The sequence below is a fragment of the Eriocheir sinensis genome, chromosome 56, assembly GCF_024679095.1.
Source record: "Eriocheir sinensis breed Jianghai 21 chromosome 56, ASM2467909v1, whole genome shotgun sequence".
NCBI lineage: Eukaryota > Metazoa > Arthropoda > Malacostraca > Decapoda > Varunidae > Eriocheir > Eriocheir sinensis.
Window position 1 is genome coordinate 7,919,188 of NC_066564.1, and position 20,290 is coordinate 7,939,477.

The 20,290-nt window shown below is 43.3% G+C and overlaps 1 protein-coding gene and 1 long non-coding RNA gene across 53 annotated transcripts in view; both read right to left on the minus strand.

Moving 5' to 3' along the window:
- LOC126984250 (mucin-12-like) overlaps positions 1–20,290 on the minus strand; it is a 148,768-nt gene that overhangs the window by 62,182 nt on the left and 66,296 nt on the right. The window lies entirely within an intron of this gene.
- LOC126984259 (uncharacterized) lies at positions 8,404–9,437 on the minus strand. 3 transcript variants are annotated; one of them, XR_007736524.1, is made up of 3 exons: positions 9,092–9,437; positions 8,849–8,909; positions 8,404–8,788 (listed from the first exon to the last, which is right to left on the minus strand). It is a non-coding gene; the product is annotated as an uncharacterized LOC126984259 (long non-coding RNA). The 3 variants fall into 3 exon arrangements; XR_007736523.1 differs by having other exon boundaries at positions 8,404–8,728; positions 8,849–8,969; XR_007736522.1 differs by having other exon boundaries at positions 8,849–8,969.

Below are 20,290 nucleotides of genomic sequence, written 5' to 3' on the forward strand. Positions count from 1 at the left end.
TGTGATGGAGAGGAGGTAAAAGGAGAGAAAGGAAGCGAGGGAAGATATTTAAGAAAGAAGGATGAGAGGGAGGGAAGGATGAGGAGGGGAGGGAAGGGAAGGATGAGGAGGGGAGGGAAGGGAAGGATGAGGAGGGGAGGGAAGGATGGGAGGGGAGGGGAGGGGAGGGAAGGATGAGGATGAGGAGGAGGAGGAAGGATGGGAGAAATATATAAAGGAAGAAGTTAAGAAGAGGAAGGAGGAGGAGGAAGAAAATAAAGAAGAGATGGAGGGAAGATAGGCGATATATGTTAGTGATAAAGAATAGAGGAGGAAGAAAAAAGAGAGAGGTGGAGGAGAAAAGGTGGAAGAAATATAGCAGACAAAGAAAAGGAGGAGGAAGAAAAGAGGAAGAGGTGGAGGAAAGATTGAAGAATTATATTAGTGAAAAAGAAAAGAGGAGGAAAAGAGGAAAAGGGGGAGGAAAAGAGGAAGAGGGGGAGGAAAATAAATGTATATTAGTGAAAAGAAAATAAATAACAGGAATATTCAAGAAACAAAATAACAACAACATTAAGCAAAGTAAATGGGAAGCGAAGGAGGAAGGAAGAGAGAGAGAGAGAGAGAGAGAGAGAGAAAGCATAATTATCTTGGCAACAATTGTGGTCGGCTGTCAAACACACAACGCCATGCCTCTCTCTCTCTCTCTCTTACAATACCCTCACTGTTACCACCTCCATCTTTAACTCCGTCTCATATCTCTCCTCCTCCTCCACCTCTTCCACCTCCTCCTCCTCTTTCCTCCGGTCGATGTCCATTTGTCTGCCTCGGAACGCTGGTTAATGAGCACTTGTCCTGCGTTTACGGAGGAGTGGAGGTAATTTTTCCCTCCACCCCTCCATCTTTCCTCCACCTCTCCTCCCTCCTTATCTGTCTTCCTCCACCTTCCCTTCCATCCATGATCCACTCCTCCCTCCACTTTTTTTTCATCCCTTTCCTTACCCCCTACACACACACACACACACACACACACACACACACACACACACACGCAAGAACTGTTATGCGTGTTATTTATTCATTACTTCAATTGTTGCGTGTTTGTTCACTTAGAGAGAGAGAGAGAGAGAGAGAGAGAGAGAGAGAGAGAGAGAGAGAGAGAGAGAGAGAGAGAATGTTTGTTATGCTCTCACCAACTTTTTTTTTCTCTCTTTGCCTCCTCCTCCTCCTCCTCCTCCTCCTCCTCCCACGAATGCCACAGGGCCACCTCGATGCCCCCGACCGATGCCAGAGAGAGAGAGAGAGAGAGAGAGAGAGAGAGAAGGATGAAGAGAAAATGAGAGTAGGCGAAAGAGAGTGAAAAAGTGAACGCCTTTGAAAATAAGAGTAAAAAAAAATGTGTGTGTGTGTGTGTGTGTGTGTGTGAGAGAGAGAGAGAGAGAGAGAGAGAGAGAGAGAGAGAGAGAGAGAGAGAGAGAGAGAGAATGACCGGCCCAACTCAACATCAGGGTTATTCTTGTTCACACACACACACACACATACACACACACATACACACACACATACACACATACACACACTGACGTAGGAGATGCATTACTCCATTCATGACGCGTGTACATTATTTTCTAGGTGGATATTTATGTGTGTGTGTGTGTGTGTGTGTGTGCAGAGGACCCGTATTAAGAGAGCCATGCATGAGGAGAGGAGGAAGAAGGGAAGAGGAGAAAGAGTAAGATTGGAAGAGAAAGGGTGAATGAGGAAGAGAAAGGAGAGAGAAGTAAAGGAGGAAGAGAACTGGAAATGAGGAGGAAGAGGAAGAGAAAACGAGGAAGAGAGAGGGTGAAGAAGGAAGAGAACGGGAAATAAGGAAGAGAAAGGAAAGGGGAAGAAGAGACTGTGAAATAACGAAGAGAAAAAGGAAAAAAGGAAGATAAAATTTGATGTAGAAGAGAAAGAGTAAAGGAAGAAGGGAAATGGTAAATAAATGTGAAGATAAAGGAGAGAAAAAGGAAAGAGAAATGGCGTTATGCATGTGGAGGGTAAACTGCAGCAAAGGGAGGAAAGGGAGAAGGGAATAAAGGAGGAGAGGAAGGGGAAGACTACAGCAAAAGGTGGAAGAGGAAGGAGGTACTAAATTGTTCTCTATTATTCACTTTTACTTTCCTTTATTTTATTCTTTTATCCTTTTATTCTACGCCTTGTTAAGTAAGGGATTTTTTTTGGCTTGAGCTACGAATCATACATACATACATACATACATACATACATACATACACACACATGATATAATTTCCTCTCATGTAGAAATTCATTGAGAAGCTCCAGACTCCAAACACCCGCATCTCTCTCTCTCTCTCTCTCTCTCTCTCTCTCTCTCTCTCTCTCTCTCTTACATACATACATACACACGATATAATTTCCTCTCATGTAGAAATTCATTGAGAAGCTCCAGACTCCAAACACCCGCATCTCTCTCTCTCTCTCTCTCTCGTTTACCCGCATACACAAATAGGAGAATATATATAATACCTCCTTCTTTCAACGTTATTTCCTCCTCCTCCACCTCCCCTTCCTTCTTCTCTTCCCCCTCCTCCTCTTCCCCCTCCTCCTCTTCCATTTTTCCGCATCCATCCACACAATAACATAAGTCTCCCACTCATTCCCATTTTCTCTTTCAACTTTTATAAGCATGTCCATTACGAGAGAGAGAGAGAGAGAGAGAGTAGCAGTGACCAGTGACAGAGGGCCTTGGATACACTCTTAAAGATAGCTTCATTCACTCACGGAGAGACGAGATGGCGAGCTAAGGGGGGGAAGGGAGGGGGGGTGGAGGGGTTGATATACGTGTGTGTTGAGAGAGAGAGAGAGAGAGAGAGAGAGAGAGAGAGAGAGAGAGAGAGAGAGAGAGAGAGAGAGGTGCACGAGATGGCAGTCAATACACATATTTTAAACAGGCAGAGAGAGAGAGAGAGAGAGAGAGAGAGAGAGAGAGAGAGAGAGAGAGAGAGAGAGAGAGGTTAATTTACATAGATTTGCATATAAGTTCAGACTACACCGACCCTGTGCTCCAAAGTAGGTGGTCTGTCCCTAAACTTAAGTGGAATAACACCAATCGCCGCCAAGAAGCTGCTGCGTCTCTGCCTCAGCGACTATCAAGGTGGAGGAGTGGCGGTCGATTTTATACCATGGATGAATCAGTCGTGTTGCCCTGAACTACCGATGGCGGGAGGTTATTTCAGTCTCAAACCACAACTTCGGTGAAAAATAAAATGATGTGGTCTCAATTGATTTATTCACACGAGTTTTGTGCCATTAATTCTCAACTGCGCCGTTATTTGAAGTATTCCATCGGTGGTCTTTTAGGGATGACATTGAGGAAGCAGCTTTTCTTTGTAAGGTTTGCTGGACAAGGAAGACATCATTTTGTTTGGCCTGCTTACAACACCTAAATTAGCATTACCCTTCGCATGGTGGGGTGGGGGGTGGGGCAAAACTGTACCGTGCATTCTAAGTGAGGTCTGACTTAGTCTTTGTATAGTGATATTATTACATCTTTATTTTCAAGCGAGTTTCTATTAATGAAGCCCAATATTCTGTTTGCAAAATCATCTATGCATTGCTGGGAGAACTGTAGGTTTGACGCGATTTTGACACCCGGGTCCTTTCAACTAATATCTGATTCTCACTCCACACCTTTCATAACAGAACTTCGTATTTTTAGTTTAGTTCAAAGTAAAAAAAAAAAAAGCAGAGAGAGAGAGAGAGAGAGAGAGAGAGAGAGAGAGAGAGAGAGAGCGGTCACATGAGATATCCCGCTAATGCACAACCTTCAATATTTATCTAAACTGCAGTAATCCAAGTAATGCAGAGCGATTAAGCGAGAGAGGACGGAGAAGGGGAGGGAAGGAGAGGAGTCAGGGGAGTAACAGCCAAGGGGAGGGACGGGAAGGGAGGGATTGACGCAATGCATAAGTCAACTTCTCTCTCTCTCAGGGTTAGCCGTGGACTGTCCGGTACGATATGTTTTACCCGCCCTCCTGCACTCCTTCCCATTCTTCCTCCCTTCGCCTCACTCTTCCCTCCTCTCTGAACAGTCAACTCCATGTTCTTCTTCTATTCCCTTTTCAACCATTCCTTTCTCTCTCAACAAACTTAACTGTTCCTCTTCCTATCACACCATTCCCTCCTGGACAGTCAACTCCATATTATTCTTCTGTTCCCTTTTCAACCATTCCTTTCTCTCTCAACAAACTTAACTGTTCCTCTTCCTATCACACCATTCCCTCCTCTCTGAACAGTCAACTCCATATTCTTCTTCTATTCCCTTTTCAACCATTCCTTTCTCTCTCAACAAACTTAACTATTCCTCTTCCTATCACACCATTCCCTCCTCTCTGAACAGCCAACTCCATATTATTCTTCTCTTCCCTTTTCAACCATTCCTTTCTCTCTCAACAAACTTAACTATTCCTCTCCCTATCTCCACACCATTCTCTTCTCTCTAAGTAGGCAACTCCTTATTCTTTCCATTTCAACCATTCCTTTCTCAACAAACTTAACCATTCCTCTTCCTATCTCCACACCATTCTCTTCTCTTAGCTAGCAAGTCCTTAATATTCTTTTCATTTCAACCATTCCCTTTTCTCTCAACAGTCAACTACTTCCCATTTTTCCTTCCCATTCCTGTTCCCTCTAAGCAGTAAACTCCATATTATTCTTCCCTTCACCATTTCTTCCCCTCTCAAGAGTCGACTCCTTCCCATTCTTTGTCCCTATTTTTACCATTCCTTCTTCCCTAAGCAATTTCCCTGTCTCCTGTATAGCTCATTTTAATCATCATAGCTTTAGTATAAATGGGGAAAAATGGGGAGCACAAAGCCTTTTATAGAGTGTTGGATGTGGCTGAAAATAAAGAAAAATGGAATATGGGTTACTATGATAAAAAATGATTAGCCTTTATTGAAGTGTATTCCCTAACGTAGCGGGTTCTCAGTACACGCCCGTTTGAAAAGCCTTTCGTGGAAGTTGGTGGGATTTTCATGGCCTGTTTTGTTATCCTAGTGATAGTTTTACCCGACATCTGCACATTGAAAGGGAAAGATCACCCATGAATACCCTGTTAACTTCTCCGCGGCCTTGGAAAGAGTCGTAAGGGAGCCCGATTTGGACCTTACTGCGTATGCGATCCAATCACCCTCTCCTCCCTCCTCCTCCCCCACCCCGACCCCGCTGCCTCTGTTCATCGTAGGGGTCATGCAGTATTTTGGGTCCCTAATTAAAGTGTCTTCATTCAAGGTTATGTGTGTGCTAAGGCGTGCTATCGATCCGTGAAGAGGCTGATCCAATATCTCTGTAAGCAAGTGTGTGTGTGTGTGTGTGTGTGTGTAAGTGAGGTCCGTGAGGGTCTGTGTACTGTTAATGACTCTCTCTCTCTCTCTCTCTCTCTCTCTCTCTCTCTCTCTCTCTCCACAGTTATAGCCTCTCTTTTCTCTCTGCGGAGTAAGACATGACGTCACTTCCGGGCGTCACGTGATACGGGATGTTATTGTTGTGACCTCACGAGTGACGTCACGCGCCGCCCGTGTCTCTGCTTCCACGGGGACTAATAATATTAACGAGGCCCTGACCTTATGTGGACGTGGGCACGATTTGGCTTGCTAACAGTGGTGGATGGGTGGGCAGGTTTGAGAGCCATGTAGTGAGTGCCAATATGATAGATTCAAGAAAAGATTAGAATAGTTCATGGACAGAGAGAGGTGTGATAGAATTTAGAGATACTGCCGCAGACATATTTTGCTCCGATCTCGCCAGCCATTTTTTTTTTTTACAGCAAAGGAGACAGCACAAGGGCACATAAACGGAAACAATAAAAAAAGCCCGCTACTCGCCACAAGCATCGTTAGTTTTCCACTTCCTCTACTACTACTACTACTACTACTACTACTACTACTACTACTACTACTGCTATACGCCTACTACTACTACTACTACTGCTACTACTACTACTACTACTACTACTACTACTACTACTACTACTACATAAATGATACCTCCACCCATGTTTATTTTCCAGACACATAATCATGGAGGTACTTCTACAACTATTACTTCTGCTACAACTATTACTACTACTACTGTTACTACTACTACTACTACTACTACTACTACGTGTATACATTATTTTACTCGAAGCAACAACATAATAAATTGAGATAAATAAATAATATATACAAATGATTAAATCGATATATGAATAAATACGTTTAAATATTTTCGGCTTAACATTTTTATCACTTGAACGCCTTTAGAAAAAAAAGAAAAAAAAAAACGTCCGATCTGGATTTATATACTTCAACATAATTTACGAGTGATTTTTTTTTTCTCCAAAGCTTATGACTCGGTATTTTTTTTCTCTCCTCTCGTGGCCCTTCCTCCATCTTCACACACACACACACACACACACACACAAGGAATCACTGTTCTCACACCCCCTTTGCTTGCTTGTCTCTTGCCGTCGCTTTGTTTTGTAGGAGGAAAGAACTTTATTTTTGTTTGCATTCCTGTTTGTCTACGTGTGTGTGTGTGTGTGTGTGTGTGTGTGTGTGTGTGTCCTGATTTTTACGCCGAATGTTTATCTTGCTTTGAAATTGTTTGTTTGCATGCTTGAGTGTGTGTGTGTGTGTGTGTGTGTGTGTGTGTGTGTGTAAGTACGTCTGGCTCCGCTTTTGGAGTTACTGGAGAAGTGCCAACGAGGGAGGAAGGGAGGGAAGGAGGGAGGAAGGGAAGGAAGGAAGGAAGTAGGAAGAGATGAAGGAGCGTGGGCGGGCGTGAAAAGGAAGAACTTGACGAAGAGGAGGAGAAGGAAGAAGAGGAAGAGGAGGAGGAGGAGCAAAAGGAAAGGAGTCAAGGGAATAGAGTGAATGAATAGAAAGTTCTTGAGAGAGAGAGAGAGAGAGAGAGAGAGAAGGGAGGAAGGACAGGAGAGGAGGGAAGGGAGGAAGGGAGGCCATTGGAGGGAAAGATGTCAGCTGATGCCAACTCTACCCAATATTTTTTTCTCTCACTCCCTCCGTATACGTCTCTTCCTCCATATTTTTCCTCCACCTCTCCATATCTTTCCTCCACCTCTCCATACTTTTCCTCCCCTCCTCCTACCTTCTCCTCCCCCTCCTCCCATCGCCCTCCCTCCTCCTACCACCCTTAACTGGCCCCAAGAGTTAATAAGAGAGAGAGAGAGAGAGAGTAGGATAATACCCCCACCATCTCTCTCTCTCTCTCTCTCCCTCCCACGACCTTATCCTCTTCCTTCCCATGACCTCTGTTTATCCTCCTCCTTTTCCTCCTCCTCCTCCTCCTCCCACTCCCCCCTTCGACGGCCAGCGCTCTCCCTTGTTTATTTTATAGCGAGGGAAACTTTGCTATTTATATGTTGTGCTTGCCTGGCGGAACGACTCTCTCTCTCTCTCTCTCTCTCTCTCTCTCTCTCTCTCTCTCTCTCTCTCTCTCTCTCTCGGGTCGTCTATTTTATTTTTTTCGTTTTGCTCACCTAACTTCAAAATTACCTCTCTCTCTCTCTCTCTCTCTCTCTCTCTCTCTCTCTCTCTCGGGTCGTCTATTTTTTTTTCGTTTTGCTCACCTAAGCTTCAAAATTACCTCTCTCTCTCTCTCTCTCTCTCTCTCTCTCTCTCTCTCTATTATTATTATTATTATTATTATTATTATTATTATTATTATTATTATTATTATTATTATTATTATTATTATTATTATTATTACTACTACTACTACTACTACTACTACTACTACTACTACTACTACTACTATTACTATTGATATCATTTTTCCTGTTATTTATCTACTTCATACGTTTCCTTTTCCTTTTTTTTTCTTTTCTTTTTTTACTTTTCCCTTCCTTCAGTTGCAATAGTCTTCCTTTACTTTTCAACTTCTCTTCCTTTACTTCTGCTTTCTTTCATCTTCAATAATCATCATTTTTCATTTTTCACCTCATTTTTTCACTCCTGTTTATATACGTGACGCTGAAATTTATCACTATTTTTCTTTTTTATTTTGTATTCTTAACCTGATTTTTTTCCGGGTTACTTTCCCGTTACGTGTTTATGTGATTTCTTTTAGTTTTATCTATATTTTTTTCCTCTCCTGGTTGAATTTATGGTCATATTACCGAATGTCGCGGCGCCTAGGTACACGCATTTGCTGAGGCTTTCGTGGAAGTTGTGAGCATTTCCATGGATAGTTTCATGAGCCTGGTGTTAGATGGCAAGGCCTCTCCACCATGAACAGAAAAAAGATATATTCATGAGGTCTCGACCAATCTCCTCTGTGGGATTTGTGGCTACCCCTGGAAATACTATCACAACCTCTATGAAAGCCCAATCAGTTGTGGGAGATCATAAAACTACCCCTGGAAATACTGACAACCTCTACGAAAGCCCTATCAATTGTGGGAGATCAAAAACTACCCCTGGAAATACTGACAACCTCTACGAAAGCCCTATCAGATGTGGGTGATCATAAAACTACCCCTGGAAATACTGACAACCTCTATGAAAGCCCTATCAATTGTGGGTGATCATAAAACTACCCCTGGAAATACTGACAACCTCTACGAAAGCCCTATCAGTTGTGGGTGCTCATAAAACTACCCCTGGAAATAGCCACAACCTCTACGAAAGCCCTATCAGTTGTGGGTGATCATAAAACTACCCCTGGAAATACTGACAACCTCTACGAAAGCCCTATCAGTTGTGGGAGATCAAAAACTACCCCTGGAAATACTGACAACCTCTACGAAAGCCCTATCAGTTGTGGGAGATCAAAAACTACCCCTGGAAATAGCCACAACCTCTACGAAAGCCCTATCAGTTGTGGGTGATCATAAAACTACCCCTGGAAATACTGACAACCTCTACGAAAGCCCTATCAGTTGTGGGAGATCAAAAACTACCCCTGGAAATAGCCACAACCTCTACGAAAGCCCTATCAGATGTGGGTGCTCATAAAACTACCTCTGGAAATACTGACAACCTCTACGAAAGCCCTGTCAGCTGTGGGAGATCATAAAACTACCCCTGGAAATACTGACAACCTCTACGAAAGCCCTATCAGTTGTGGGTGCTCATAAAACTACCCCTGGAAATACTGACAACCTCTACGAAAGCCCTATCAGTTGTGGGTGCTCATAAAACTACCCCTGGAAATACTGACAACCTCTACGAAAGCCCTATCAGTTGTGGGAGTGTACCTAAGCCCTAGAGTGATTGAGAATACATCCGGGCCTATTAGTTTCGTCCGATCGGGCTTCTGGGTTAGGGCTCTCTGAAGTTATTGGTGTGTGTTAGGCTTTATGGGGACGTTGTGGTATTCGAGATGGATACGGTAAAGAGTATAGACCAAACTCTCTCTCTCTCTCTCTCTCTCTCTCTCTCTCTCTCTCTCTCGTAAATATATGAGACCTATTTCCCGTTCCAATATTAAACCTTAAGCATTTTATTTACTCTCTCTCTCTCTCTCTCTCTCTCTCTCTCTCTCTCTCTCTCTCTCTCTCTCTAATCCGAATAGACGAAAAGTAAACACGTAAAAAAAGAGGGAAAAAAAGAATATGAAGACGTATTTTCACATGATATTGACCCTCGAGCTTTTTATTTACTCTCTCTCTCTCTCTCTCTCTCTCTCTCTCTCTCTCTCACATCTTTTCCTCTCAAGTGTTTACCTTCAGTTTTTGCCACCAGGAGGCCGCTCTTTTTTCCTTCTCTCTCTCTCTCTCTCTCTCTCTCTCTCTCTCTCTCTCTCTCTCTCTCTCTCTCTCTCTCTGCGCCACACGACCTTTTACCGCGGCGAATATTGGAGTTTGTGCGTGTGTGTGTTTCTGATGATCCGCGGCTCAGGTAAAGTCCACAGGTAAGGCCCCGCGCACCTGTGGACACCTGTATAGCCCTCCCCCCCTCCCCTTCCCGTTACCTGGTGTTTGTGTGTGTGTTTGTGCTTTGGTTGCAGGTCAGAGAACAAACGGGTTATGAAAGGTTCTATGTATTTGTGTCAGTGAAAGGGTTCGTATTGTTGTTGTAGGGTTATCTCTCTCTCTCTCTCTCTCTCTCTCTCTCTCTCTCTCTCTCTCTCTCTCTCTCAGGCGTATAATAACAACAGCTGTGGTCTCTAAATACATACCATATGCTTCCCTCCTCCTCCTCCTCCTCCTTCTTCTTCTTCTTTTAACTCGTCTTTTGCTTACCTGAAAAGGACAAAAAAGAGAACGTGTTAGTAATACATAAAACACATAAAACAAAATAAAAAGGACTAATAATAATATCGAGTTCCTATGTAATACTCTGATGTTTTGCTGTGTGTGTGTGTGTGTGTGTGTGTGTGTGTGTGTGTGTGAGAGAGAGAGAGAGAGTCAGTCAATTTATAGCGTGGAATGTATGGAGAGAGAGAGAGAGAGAGAGAGAGAGAGAGAGAGAGAGAGAGAGAGAGAGAGAGAGACGTAGAAGAAAAAAAAGTGTGAAGAGGTGCCTTGAGTAGTGAAGATGGAGAGAAGAGGAAGACCAGAAGGAGGAGGAGGAGGAGGAGGAGGAGGCCTTGTAATGGAGGGAAGAGGGAGTGCTGGGTATTGGCGAGTGAAGTGTTGCTGGGGGGAGGAGGAGGAGGAGGGAGGTTGTAATAGGGAGATGTAGGAGGTAACCAGGAGGAGGAGGAGGAGGAGGAGGAGGAAGAAGAGGAGGAGGAGGGTACCCACATTCCTAAGCGTACACGTGGTCTGCTGAGTGAAGTAGAAATGGAGGAGGAGGAGGAGGAGGAGGAAGAAGAAGAAGAGGAGGAGGAGGAGGAGTGAGTAATGCTTGAGAAAGATGAATAGAGAGAGAGAGAGAGAGAACACAACACCCACAACGCACTCGCTTACATAAGAACACCATTTATCGTACGCGTCTGCAGTCTCTCTCTCTCTCTCTCTCTCTCTCTCTCTCTCTCTCAGTATAGTCAATGAGGAAAGGATTCTCATAACGGAGGAGGGAAGAAGGAAAGAGAGGGAGGAAAGGAAGGAAGGAGGGAGGGAGGTAGGGAAGGAGAGGAGGAGAGAAGGAGGGAGGGAGGGAAAGAAGGAGAGGAGGAGGAAAGGAGGAAAATGAGGCTTCCTATGACCACAGCGAAGGATAAGGGGAAAGATATTACGAGAGAGAGAGAGAGAGAGAGAGAGGAATGTATTTAAGTGTAATTGTGATCTTAAGTGAGCAAAATGAGAGTGGATTCAGTTTAAAAGTCTCTCTCTCTCTCTCTCTCTCTCTCTCTCTCTCTCTCGGCAAAATGAATGCGGTCTCGAAATTTAGCAAAAAACTTCAATTACGTAAAAATCTTCATAAATTTCCGAAAAAAAGACGAAATTAAAAATGCTTGAAGAGGAAATACGACGCATTCTAATCATTCTTTTTCTCTCTACTTCCCCTTTCCTTTGTTTTAACTTTCTTTTATTGTCTTCTCTGTTTTGGTCTCGTCATTCTTAGTTCCCGAAATATATGAGGAAATTAAAACAGCTTACAGTAAAAAAAAAAAAAAAACTCATTGCATTTTGCTAGTTCCTCATTCCCTTCCTTCATTCTTCTCTAACTTTTCCTCTTTCCTTCTTCCTGTTTGTGTTTTCCTGATTTCCCTTCTATTCTTTTACTTTCGTTATCATATTTCTCTTTATTTATTCTCCTCCTCTTTCTCCCTCCCTTCTTTCTATGCTTGTTTCTGGTTCTTCCATCCATTATTCCATCCTTCCTTCCTCTTCGTTTTTATAATGTGTGTCCGGTCATCAATTCTCCTCTTTCTCCTTTCCTCTTTTTCTGTCTGTGTTATTTTTTTCCCCCTTTTCCATCTTTATTTTACTTTCATCTTCATATTTGTTTCATTCATTCTTCTTTTCCTTCTCCGTTTCTGCTTCTCCGTGTTTCTTTTCCTCTTCTTCTTCTTCTTTATCTTCTTATCTCCCTTATTCCAGCTTCCTTTCATTTTCTTCTTCATAATCTTTGTCTATTAATTTATTTTCCTCTCTCCTTTCCTTCTTTCTGTTCCTTGTTTTTAATTTTTTTTTCTTTTCTCCCTTATTCCATCCTCTTACTTCCTCTTTATTCCTCTTACTCAGTCTCCTCTTTCATTTTCTTCTTCATAATCTTTGTTTATTAATTTATTTTCCTCTCTCCTTTCCTTCTTCCTGTTCCTTGTTTTTTCTTTTTTTCTTTTCTCCCTTATTCCATCCTCTTACGTCCTCTTTATTCCTCTTATTCATTCTCCTCTTCTTCCTCACTTTCCTTTCTTCTTAATTCCTCTCAGTTATTCTTCTCTTTCTCCTTCCCCTATTCCTGTCCCTCACTATTTTTCTAGTTCTTCTTTTCTCCCTTTTTCTGTCCTCTTCCTTCCTCTTTAATCCTCTTATTCAGTCTCCTCCTCTTCCTCACTTTCCTCTTTCCTCTCAGTTATTCTTCTCTTTCTCCTTCCCTTATTCCTGTCTCTTTTTTTTCTAGCTCTTCTTTTCTCCCTTATTTATCATTATTATTTCTACTATTAATCTATATTTCCTCCTCCTCCTCCTCCTACTGCTGTCATTACCCTTTCTCTATGTGTGTGTGTGTGTGTGTGTGTGTGTGTGTGTGTGTGTGTGTGTGTGTGTGTGTGATGTTGGTTCGTCTCTTTTCATTCCTCCTTTTACCTCCATCTTTATTCTCCTCTTCCTCCTCCTCCTTCCTTCTTTTCCTCCCCCTGTTTATGCTGTATATTTTTTAACCTTCAGCTTTATGCGTCCCTTCCTCTCTTGATTAGGCCATTACCTGCTTCCTTCACCTGTGTCTACGCTTTCTTCTTTTCCTTATTTGTTTTCCTGCTCTTTTTCCATTGTTTTTCTTAGTTTTCTTTTGTCGCCTCTAAGTCTTCACAAACTCCTTTTAAATTTTCTACTTTCCTTGCACTTTGTTTTTTGTTTTTTTTCTTTTTCTTTTCTTATTTTTTTCTTCGTTCCTTCATTTGTTTTTCTTTCCTCCCTTTTATTGTTTTTTTATTACTTTTTCATCTTTTTTCCCTTTTTTTCATATTTTCTTTATTTTTTTTCTCTTCGTCCCCTTCACATTTTCTTTTACATTTTTTTAGTTTTTTTCTCCTTCCTTCTTTGTTTATAGTTTTTCTTTTTATCATTACTTAACTTTTTTCTCTTCGTTCCCTTTACATTTTTTTTATTTACTCTTTCATCTTTTTTCTCCACCTTTCTTCTTCCTTTACAGTTATTTTTTTCATGTTTTCATCTTTTATTACTGTGTTCGCAACTTTCCTCCTCCTCCTTTTTCTCTATATTTTTGTCTTTCTTCTTCCATCTCTTCTTTCCTATCTTCATTTATCATCTTCCCTCCCTCTCCCTCTCTCCACCATCTATTATAATGTTTTTCTCTATGATGTTGTTCCCTTTTCCTTCTCTTCCACCTCCACTTCTTCTTTCTTCCCTTCTCCATCCCTTCTTTTTCGTATCTTTATTTATCACCCTTCCCTCCCTCTGTCTCTCTCTCTCCATCTTCTATTACACTGTTTTTCCTTCTCATGTTATTTCCTTTTCCTCCTCCTCCTCCTCCTCCTTTGCTTATCTTTAATCACCACATCTTCGCTATCTCCTAACAATCTCATTAAACCTAACGAGGGTGTTTAGCCGGACAAGGGAAGAGGCTGAGAAGGAAAGGAAGACGAGAGGTGAAGAGGAGGAAGAGGGAGAAAGGAACAGGAGCAGGTGGAGAACGAGTTGTGGAGGAGGAAGGAGGTGAGGGAAAAAGTGGTAAGGAGGGAGGGAGGGAGGGAGAGAGAGGAGAGCAGGTGAGAGAGAGAGAGAGAGAGAGCAGTGGAAGTGAGTTAGTGGAGAGAGAGAGAGAGAGAGGTGGCACAAGAAGACACAGACGCAGAAGAAAGGAGAAAGAAAGAGATGAAGAAAGGGAGAGAGGAAGGTGACAGAAGCGAATGAGGGAGAAATGAAGATAAGAGGAGAGAAAGGGAGACAGATGGAGAGAAAAGGAGAGAGAGAGAGAGAGAGAGAGAGAGAGAGAGAGAGAGAGAGAGAGAGAGAGAAATGAAAGCCGTCTAAGAAGTTCTGTTGAGTAACCATAAAAGTTGTCCTTCGATCCTGCGTTCCCGATAGCAGGATTGTGTGTGTGTGTGTGTGTGTGTGTGTGTGTGTGTGTGTGTGTGTGTGTGTGTGTGTGTGTGATGTTTTTTTCTTTATTTTTCATTTGATTTCAGTTTTCTTCCTCGGTGAGTCACATCAAAGCTCTACCCCCTCGTCCTTCTCCTCCTCCTCTTCTTCCTCCTCCTCTTCCTCTCTTTTCCTTTGTTTCGAGATTCATTTGTCAAGCTTCATTTGTTATTATTATTATTATTTCTACCATTATCTTTATTTCCTCCTCCTCCCCCATCCGCCACTACTACTACTACTACTACTACTACTACTACTACTACTGTCATCACCCTTTCTCTGTGTGTGTGTGTGTGTGTGTGTGTGTTTGATGTCGTTGGTTCGTCTCTTTTCATTACACTTATTGCCTTCGTCGTCCCCGTTTTATTGCTGCTCTGTGTGTGTGTGTGTGTAGGAGGACTCTCTCTCTCTCTCTCTCTCTCTCTCTCTCTCTCTCTCTCTCTCTCTCTCTGTGTGTGTGTGTGTGTGTGTGTGTGTGTGTGTGGACATAATTAGCAGGAGAAAAACTCAACAGATCTCTATCCTGCAGAACCCCAAACACCTCCTCCTCCTCCTCCTCTCCACGCCCTTGTTATCTCAGCCACGCCCATTCACTATCACCTCCAATTCTTTCTCTCCTCTCTCCTCGGTCTCTCTCCACTCCTCTTCCATTCCCCTCCACACCGAACTGTTCTTCCACACCCCATAAACTCCTCCACTCCGTTAAGCAGCCTGGAGTAGTGAGTGCTGAGTGGAGTGGCTTGGAAGAGGAAGGGAAGGGGAGTCTTGTGGGATGGGAGGTGGAAGGAAGGATGGGGAGTGGAAGACAAGGATGCTATGGGATGTTCAAGGGATGTTTGCCGCGTCTGTGTACTCCGGGAGGCGAGTGTTGCGTGAGTGTGTGTTTACCTGGCGGCCACGTGATGGTAGGTGTTTATAGGTGGACATGTGTTGCGCCGGCTGTCCGTTTGTCTATACCTGAAGCCTGTTACTGCACCGCCACCTGCAAGTTTCTGAGCCCCTACTACTACTACTACTACTACTACTACTACTACTACTACTACTACTACTACTACTACTACTACTACTACTTTCTTTATCTCCTTCTTATTCTTCTTTCTTCACTTTAACGTCTCCACAATTCTTATATAATTTCCCACTCCTCTTTGGTTCATTTCTTCCTAATTCTCTGCTTATTTTCTTTTTCCTGTCTTCCTTAGCTTCCTTCTTCCGTTTCTCATCATTCTTTTTTGGCGTTTCCTATGTTGTTGCTTCCCTCCCTTGCTTCGTTGCTTATGTCTCTTTGTTTTTCTTATTATTTCCAATCTTGTTATTGTTTTTCTTTGTTTCTCGTCTTCTCTCTCTCTTATATCTGCATCTCATAGTTTATTTCCCTTCCTAACTTTCTTTCTTCATTTGTATTTTTTCCGCATTTTTTATCCTGTTTCATTATTTCATTGCGCTCGTAGTAGTAGAAATAGTAGTAGTAGTAGAAGCAGCAACATCAACTCTACTACTACTACTACTACCGTTGGTGTCTCAAGAATAAAATAACTAACCACCACCAACTCACGTCCGCGCCAGTCATTGATTTTGCGTGTGTGTGACTTTCGCTGAAGCGTCCGCCAGTTTCCAAGGACTGAGTTTACTTTCTGAGAACCTCCACGCCTCCCTCCCTCCACCTCCTTCCCTCCTCCATCCACACCTCCCTCTTCTTCCCTCCCTCTCCTCCCTACTTGAGCAGCTGACGCCCCCGCAGACTTAACCGCAGTCCCCTCAACCTCCTCCTCCTCAACCTCCTCCTCCTCCTCCTCCATCACCTGCAATTAAGTCCAAATTACCGCCGCCGCCGCCTTGCTCACAACCGCGATGAAATTTAGGGTAGCCATGAGAGTGGGAAGACGAAGAAGAAGAAGAAGAAGAAGATATAAAAGAAAAAAAAGGGAAAGGAAGGAAGGAAGCATAGGAGGAAAAAATAAATAAAACAGGAAAAGCAATAAAGAAGAATAACGACGAAGATGTAAAAGAAAATGAAAGGAAAGGAAGAAGGAGGAAGTTTAGTAGGAAAAAAATAAAGGAGAAAAACCCCCCAGATTGAAGACGAAGAAAAAGAGGAGGAAAGGAAGAAAGAAGGAAGCTCAGGAGAAAGAAGACAAGACAAAACAAAACAGCAAAGTAGAAAATAAAGTAGAAAGTAACGAGAAAAAAGTTGCTTGGACAAAAAGGTGATATTTATGGGTTGAAAAACAAAAACGAAAAACTTGCCACTTCAGAAACAAAAATACAAAAAAATAAAAAGAATGAAAAAAAAGGAGGTCGATATAACCCTAAATGGAAAGGTCCGCTGCCTAACTTAATTACACAACAACAAGAAGCAACAACGACAAAAACAACGGACTGAGAGAAGGACAATGACACACTCTCCTTCCTTCCTTCCCTCCTCCCTTTCTTCCTTCCTTCCTTCTCTCCCTCCCGTCTTCCTTCCTTTCTTCTTTCTCTCCCTTCCTCCCTCCCTCCTTCCTTCCTTCTCTCCCTTCCTCCCTCCTTCCATCCTTCCTTTTTTCCTTCCCTCCCTTGTTCTTTCCTTCCTTCCATCCTTCCTTCTTTTAATCTCCCTTCCTTCATATTTTCTTCACTTTAGACGTCATGTTACTCCCAGTGTGTGTGTGTGTGTGTGTGTGTGTGTGTGTGTTTCATTCTCTTCGCGTGTCGCCACAATTTCCAAGATTACTATCAACTGACCTACATTCTCTCTCTCTCTCTCTCTCTCTCTCTCTCTCTCTCTCTCTCTCTCTCTCTCTCTCTCTCTCTCTCTCTCTCTCTCTCTCTCTCTCTCTCTCATATTTGCTGCAATGTTTTCCCTGTAATAAACTTTCATCAACAACCAACACTTCCCATTTTCTCTCACGCAAAGAAAACGTAAACACGGACATCTATATTTCGTTTTCTATTGACCAGGAGGAATGGAGTGAAGGAGGAGGAGGAAGAGGGAGAGAGAGAAGAGAAAACTATCCACACGTGAGATATGGAGGTAACAAAACTCTCTCTCTCTCTCTCTCTCTCTCTCTCTCTCTCTCTCTCTCTCTCTCGCTGCATAGCTTCGCCCCCATCTAGATGCAAAAGAGGGGCGTCATAAGTTTGGGGGAGGAAGCTGAAGAGGACGAGTTATGTTGCGCTGTTGGAGAGAACGGAAAAGAGGGAAAAAGAGAAGAGACTGACTGGCTTGTGTTAGGTCTTGGCAGCTGTGTGTGTGGACTGACGAGAGGAGGAGGAACATAAGAACATAAGAACGTAAGGTGTCTGCAGGAGGCCCGGAGGAAGATGAGGAGGAAAAGAAGAAAAGACAGTAGGAGAATGAAAATGGGAAGAACAGTAAGGGAGATTAACTAGAAGGAAGAAACAGAAGATAGAGATAAAGTCAGACTGGCTTATGTGTTTGTGTGGATTGGAGAGAAGAAGAAAAAGAAGCAAGAGGATGAGGATGAAAATAAGAAATAAATTAGAAGGAAAAGGAAGATGAGAGGTTTGCTTATATTAGGCTATCTTTGTGTGGATTGAAGAGAGGAAAAGGAAGAAAAAGAGAAAGAAGCAGATGGAGAAGGAGGAGGAGGAGGAGGTCGAGGAGAATAAGAATATGAAGGTAGATAAACAAGTCGGTAGAAACAGTCACAAACACACACACAAACACACACAAAGCCGAAACTAACACAAACTTAATTAAACTCACGAATGGAAAGGAAAAGACAGAAACAGAGACATGGCATCCGAACATAACACGGATTGAGGTCGCGTTCTGAAGGTGCTTGAGGCGGTATGGCATCACGAAGGAGGGAAGGGAGGAGGGGGTACCGAGGCTTTTCTTTTGGGGGTCTGCATTCCGGGGTTGGTTGAGGCTGTGTTTTGGGGTGTCCTGTGTCCCTGGGTTTGGTTGAGGCTGTGTTTTGGGGTGTCCTGTGTCCCTGGGTTTGGTTGAGGCTGTGTTTTGGGGTGTCCTGTGTCCCTGGGTTTGGTTGAGGCTGTGTTTTGGGTGTCCTGTGTCCCTGGGGGTTGGTTGAGGCTGTTTTTTGGGGTGTCCTGTGTCCCTGGGGGTTGGTTGAGGCTGTGTTTTGGGGGTACTGTGTTCCGGAGGGTTGGTTGGGGCTGTGTTTCGGGGCCTGTGTTACTGGGGTGGGTTGAGGCTGTGTTTCGGGGCCTGTGTTTGCCGGGGCTGTGTTTCGGGGCCTACGTGTTTGCCGAGGCTTTGTTTCCCGGGTCCTGTCTTCCGGGGCGGGTTACTTTGCTGGGCGTGTTCCGGAGGCCGTATTCGCAAGTTACGATAAGCGTAATGTTGTTAAGCGGCCGGAAGCCAAACATCCGGCAGAGAGAGAGAGAGAGAGAGAGAGAGAGAGAGAGAGCCAAGAAGGAGGGAGGGGAGAACTGGAGGAGGAGGAGGGGGAGGAGGAGGAGGTGGGGTGTAAGGGTGCGAAATGCATGTGTTTGTGTTTCAGTGTGTGTGTGTGTGTGTGTGTGTGTGTGTGTGTGTTTGTGTATGGATGGGTGCATGTATGTATATAAGGAAAACAAAATAAAAAGAATAAAAGAAGATAAAAAAAACGAAAGAATTGTATGGATGAATGGTAGAAAAAAGAAAAAAAAAAGTGTATATATGTGTGGTTGTGAAAAACGAAAAAAAAAAAACGAAAAAAATAATAAAAAGAAAGAAGAGAAAGCAATACAACCAGAGAACCAATTACAATCATTACGACCTTTCTTCTTCCTTCTCTTCCAAGTCAAGACACCACAAGACCAGTAACAGTTAATATAGGAAACCGTCGAATCTCACTCCTATTACGCTGCGCCGTGTGGGGAGGAAGTCACGGATTCTAAGAGAGAGCAAAATTACCCGAGAACTCATTACAATCTCCTTCTTCCTTCTCCTCCAAATCAAGACACCACAAGACCAGTAACAGTTAATATAGGAAAGCGTCGAATCTCACTCCTATGCGCTGGGCCGTGTGGGGAGGCAGTCACGGGTTATAAGAGAAAGCAATATCACCAGAGAACTCAATACAATCATTACCATCTTCGTTTCTTTCTCTCCTCCAAGTAAAGACACCACAATGCCAGTAACAGTCAAGTCGAATTTCACTCCTGCGCTGCGCCGTGTGGGGAGGAAGTCACGGAGGCCGATAAAAGCCAGGCAGTGACACGACGCAAAGGATGGAGCCGCGCTATTTATTACCCCGGGCTGTGACACGTATGGGAGCGTGAGGCAATTAGGGAGGTGAGGGAGGGGCGAGGAGAGGTCACGGAGGAACATGGGAGAGGCATTACCGCGATGAGAGAGAGAGAGAGAGAGAGAGAGAGAGGGTAGACGAGACGAAACATTGTACATTTTTAAAAAGAAGCGACTTAAAGAGAAAGAAAAAGAGATAGATAGATAAATAGATATATAGAAAGATAGATAGATAGACAGAGATAAATGAAACAAAAAAACAAGTCCAATAATTCTAAAAAAAAAACGCTGCTAAAATAGAAACAAAAAAGGAAAAGAAACAATAGAGAAAGAGAACTATAAAAAAAAGAGGAGGAAGGAGGAAGGATACTAAGGTCAAGCAGGTGAAGGGGAGGAAGTTAAAGAGTCCTATCATTAGAAGGGGAGAGGAGAGAAGGGGAGGTGAGTTGCACGTTTGTATGAGGGGGAGGAGGAGGTGAAGTGAGGGGTCAGGGAGGTTAGATCAAAGCAGCCACTCGGAGCTAATGAAGGGGGGAGGGGAGAAGGGGAGGAAGGGGGGGAATAGGGAAAAGAAGGGAAAAGGGTGTGAGGCTGAGATGGAGGAAGAATTTAGGCCCAGTGTGTAGGAAGGAAGAGAAGAAAAGAGGAAGAAGAGAGAAAAGGGCTTGACTGAAGAAGGGGAAAGAAGGGTAATAGATGGGATGAGAAGAATGGTTTGAAGATAAAAGGGAGAGAAAGAAAGTAAATGAAAGGGAAAGGAAAAAGATGCATATGTGAGAAAAAGAGGGAGGGGTAGAAAATGTGAATAAGGAAAAGAATGATTATGAGAATCTAAGGGGAAAGGAAAAGCCCAAAGATTAGCCCGTTAGCAGCGATGGGGCAAATTTGTGGCT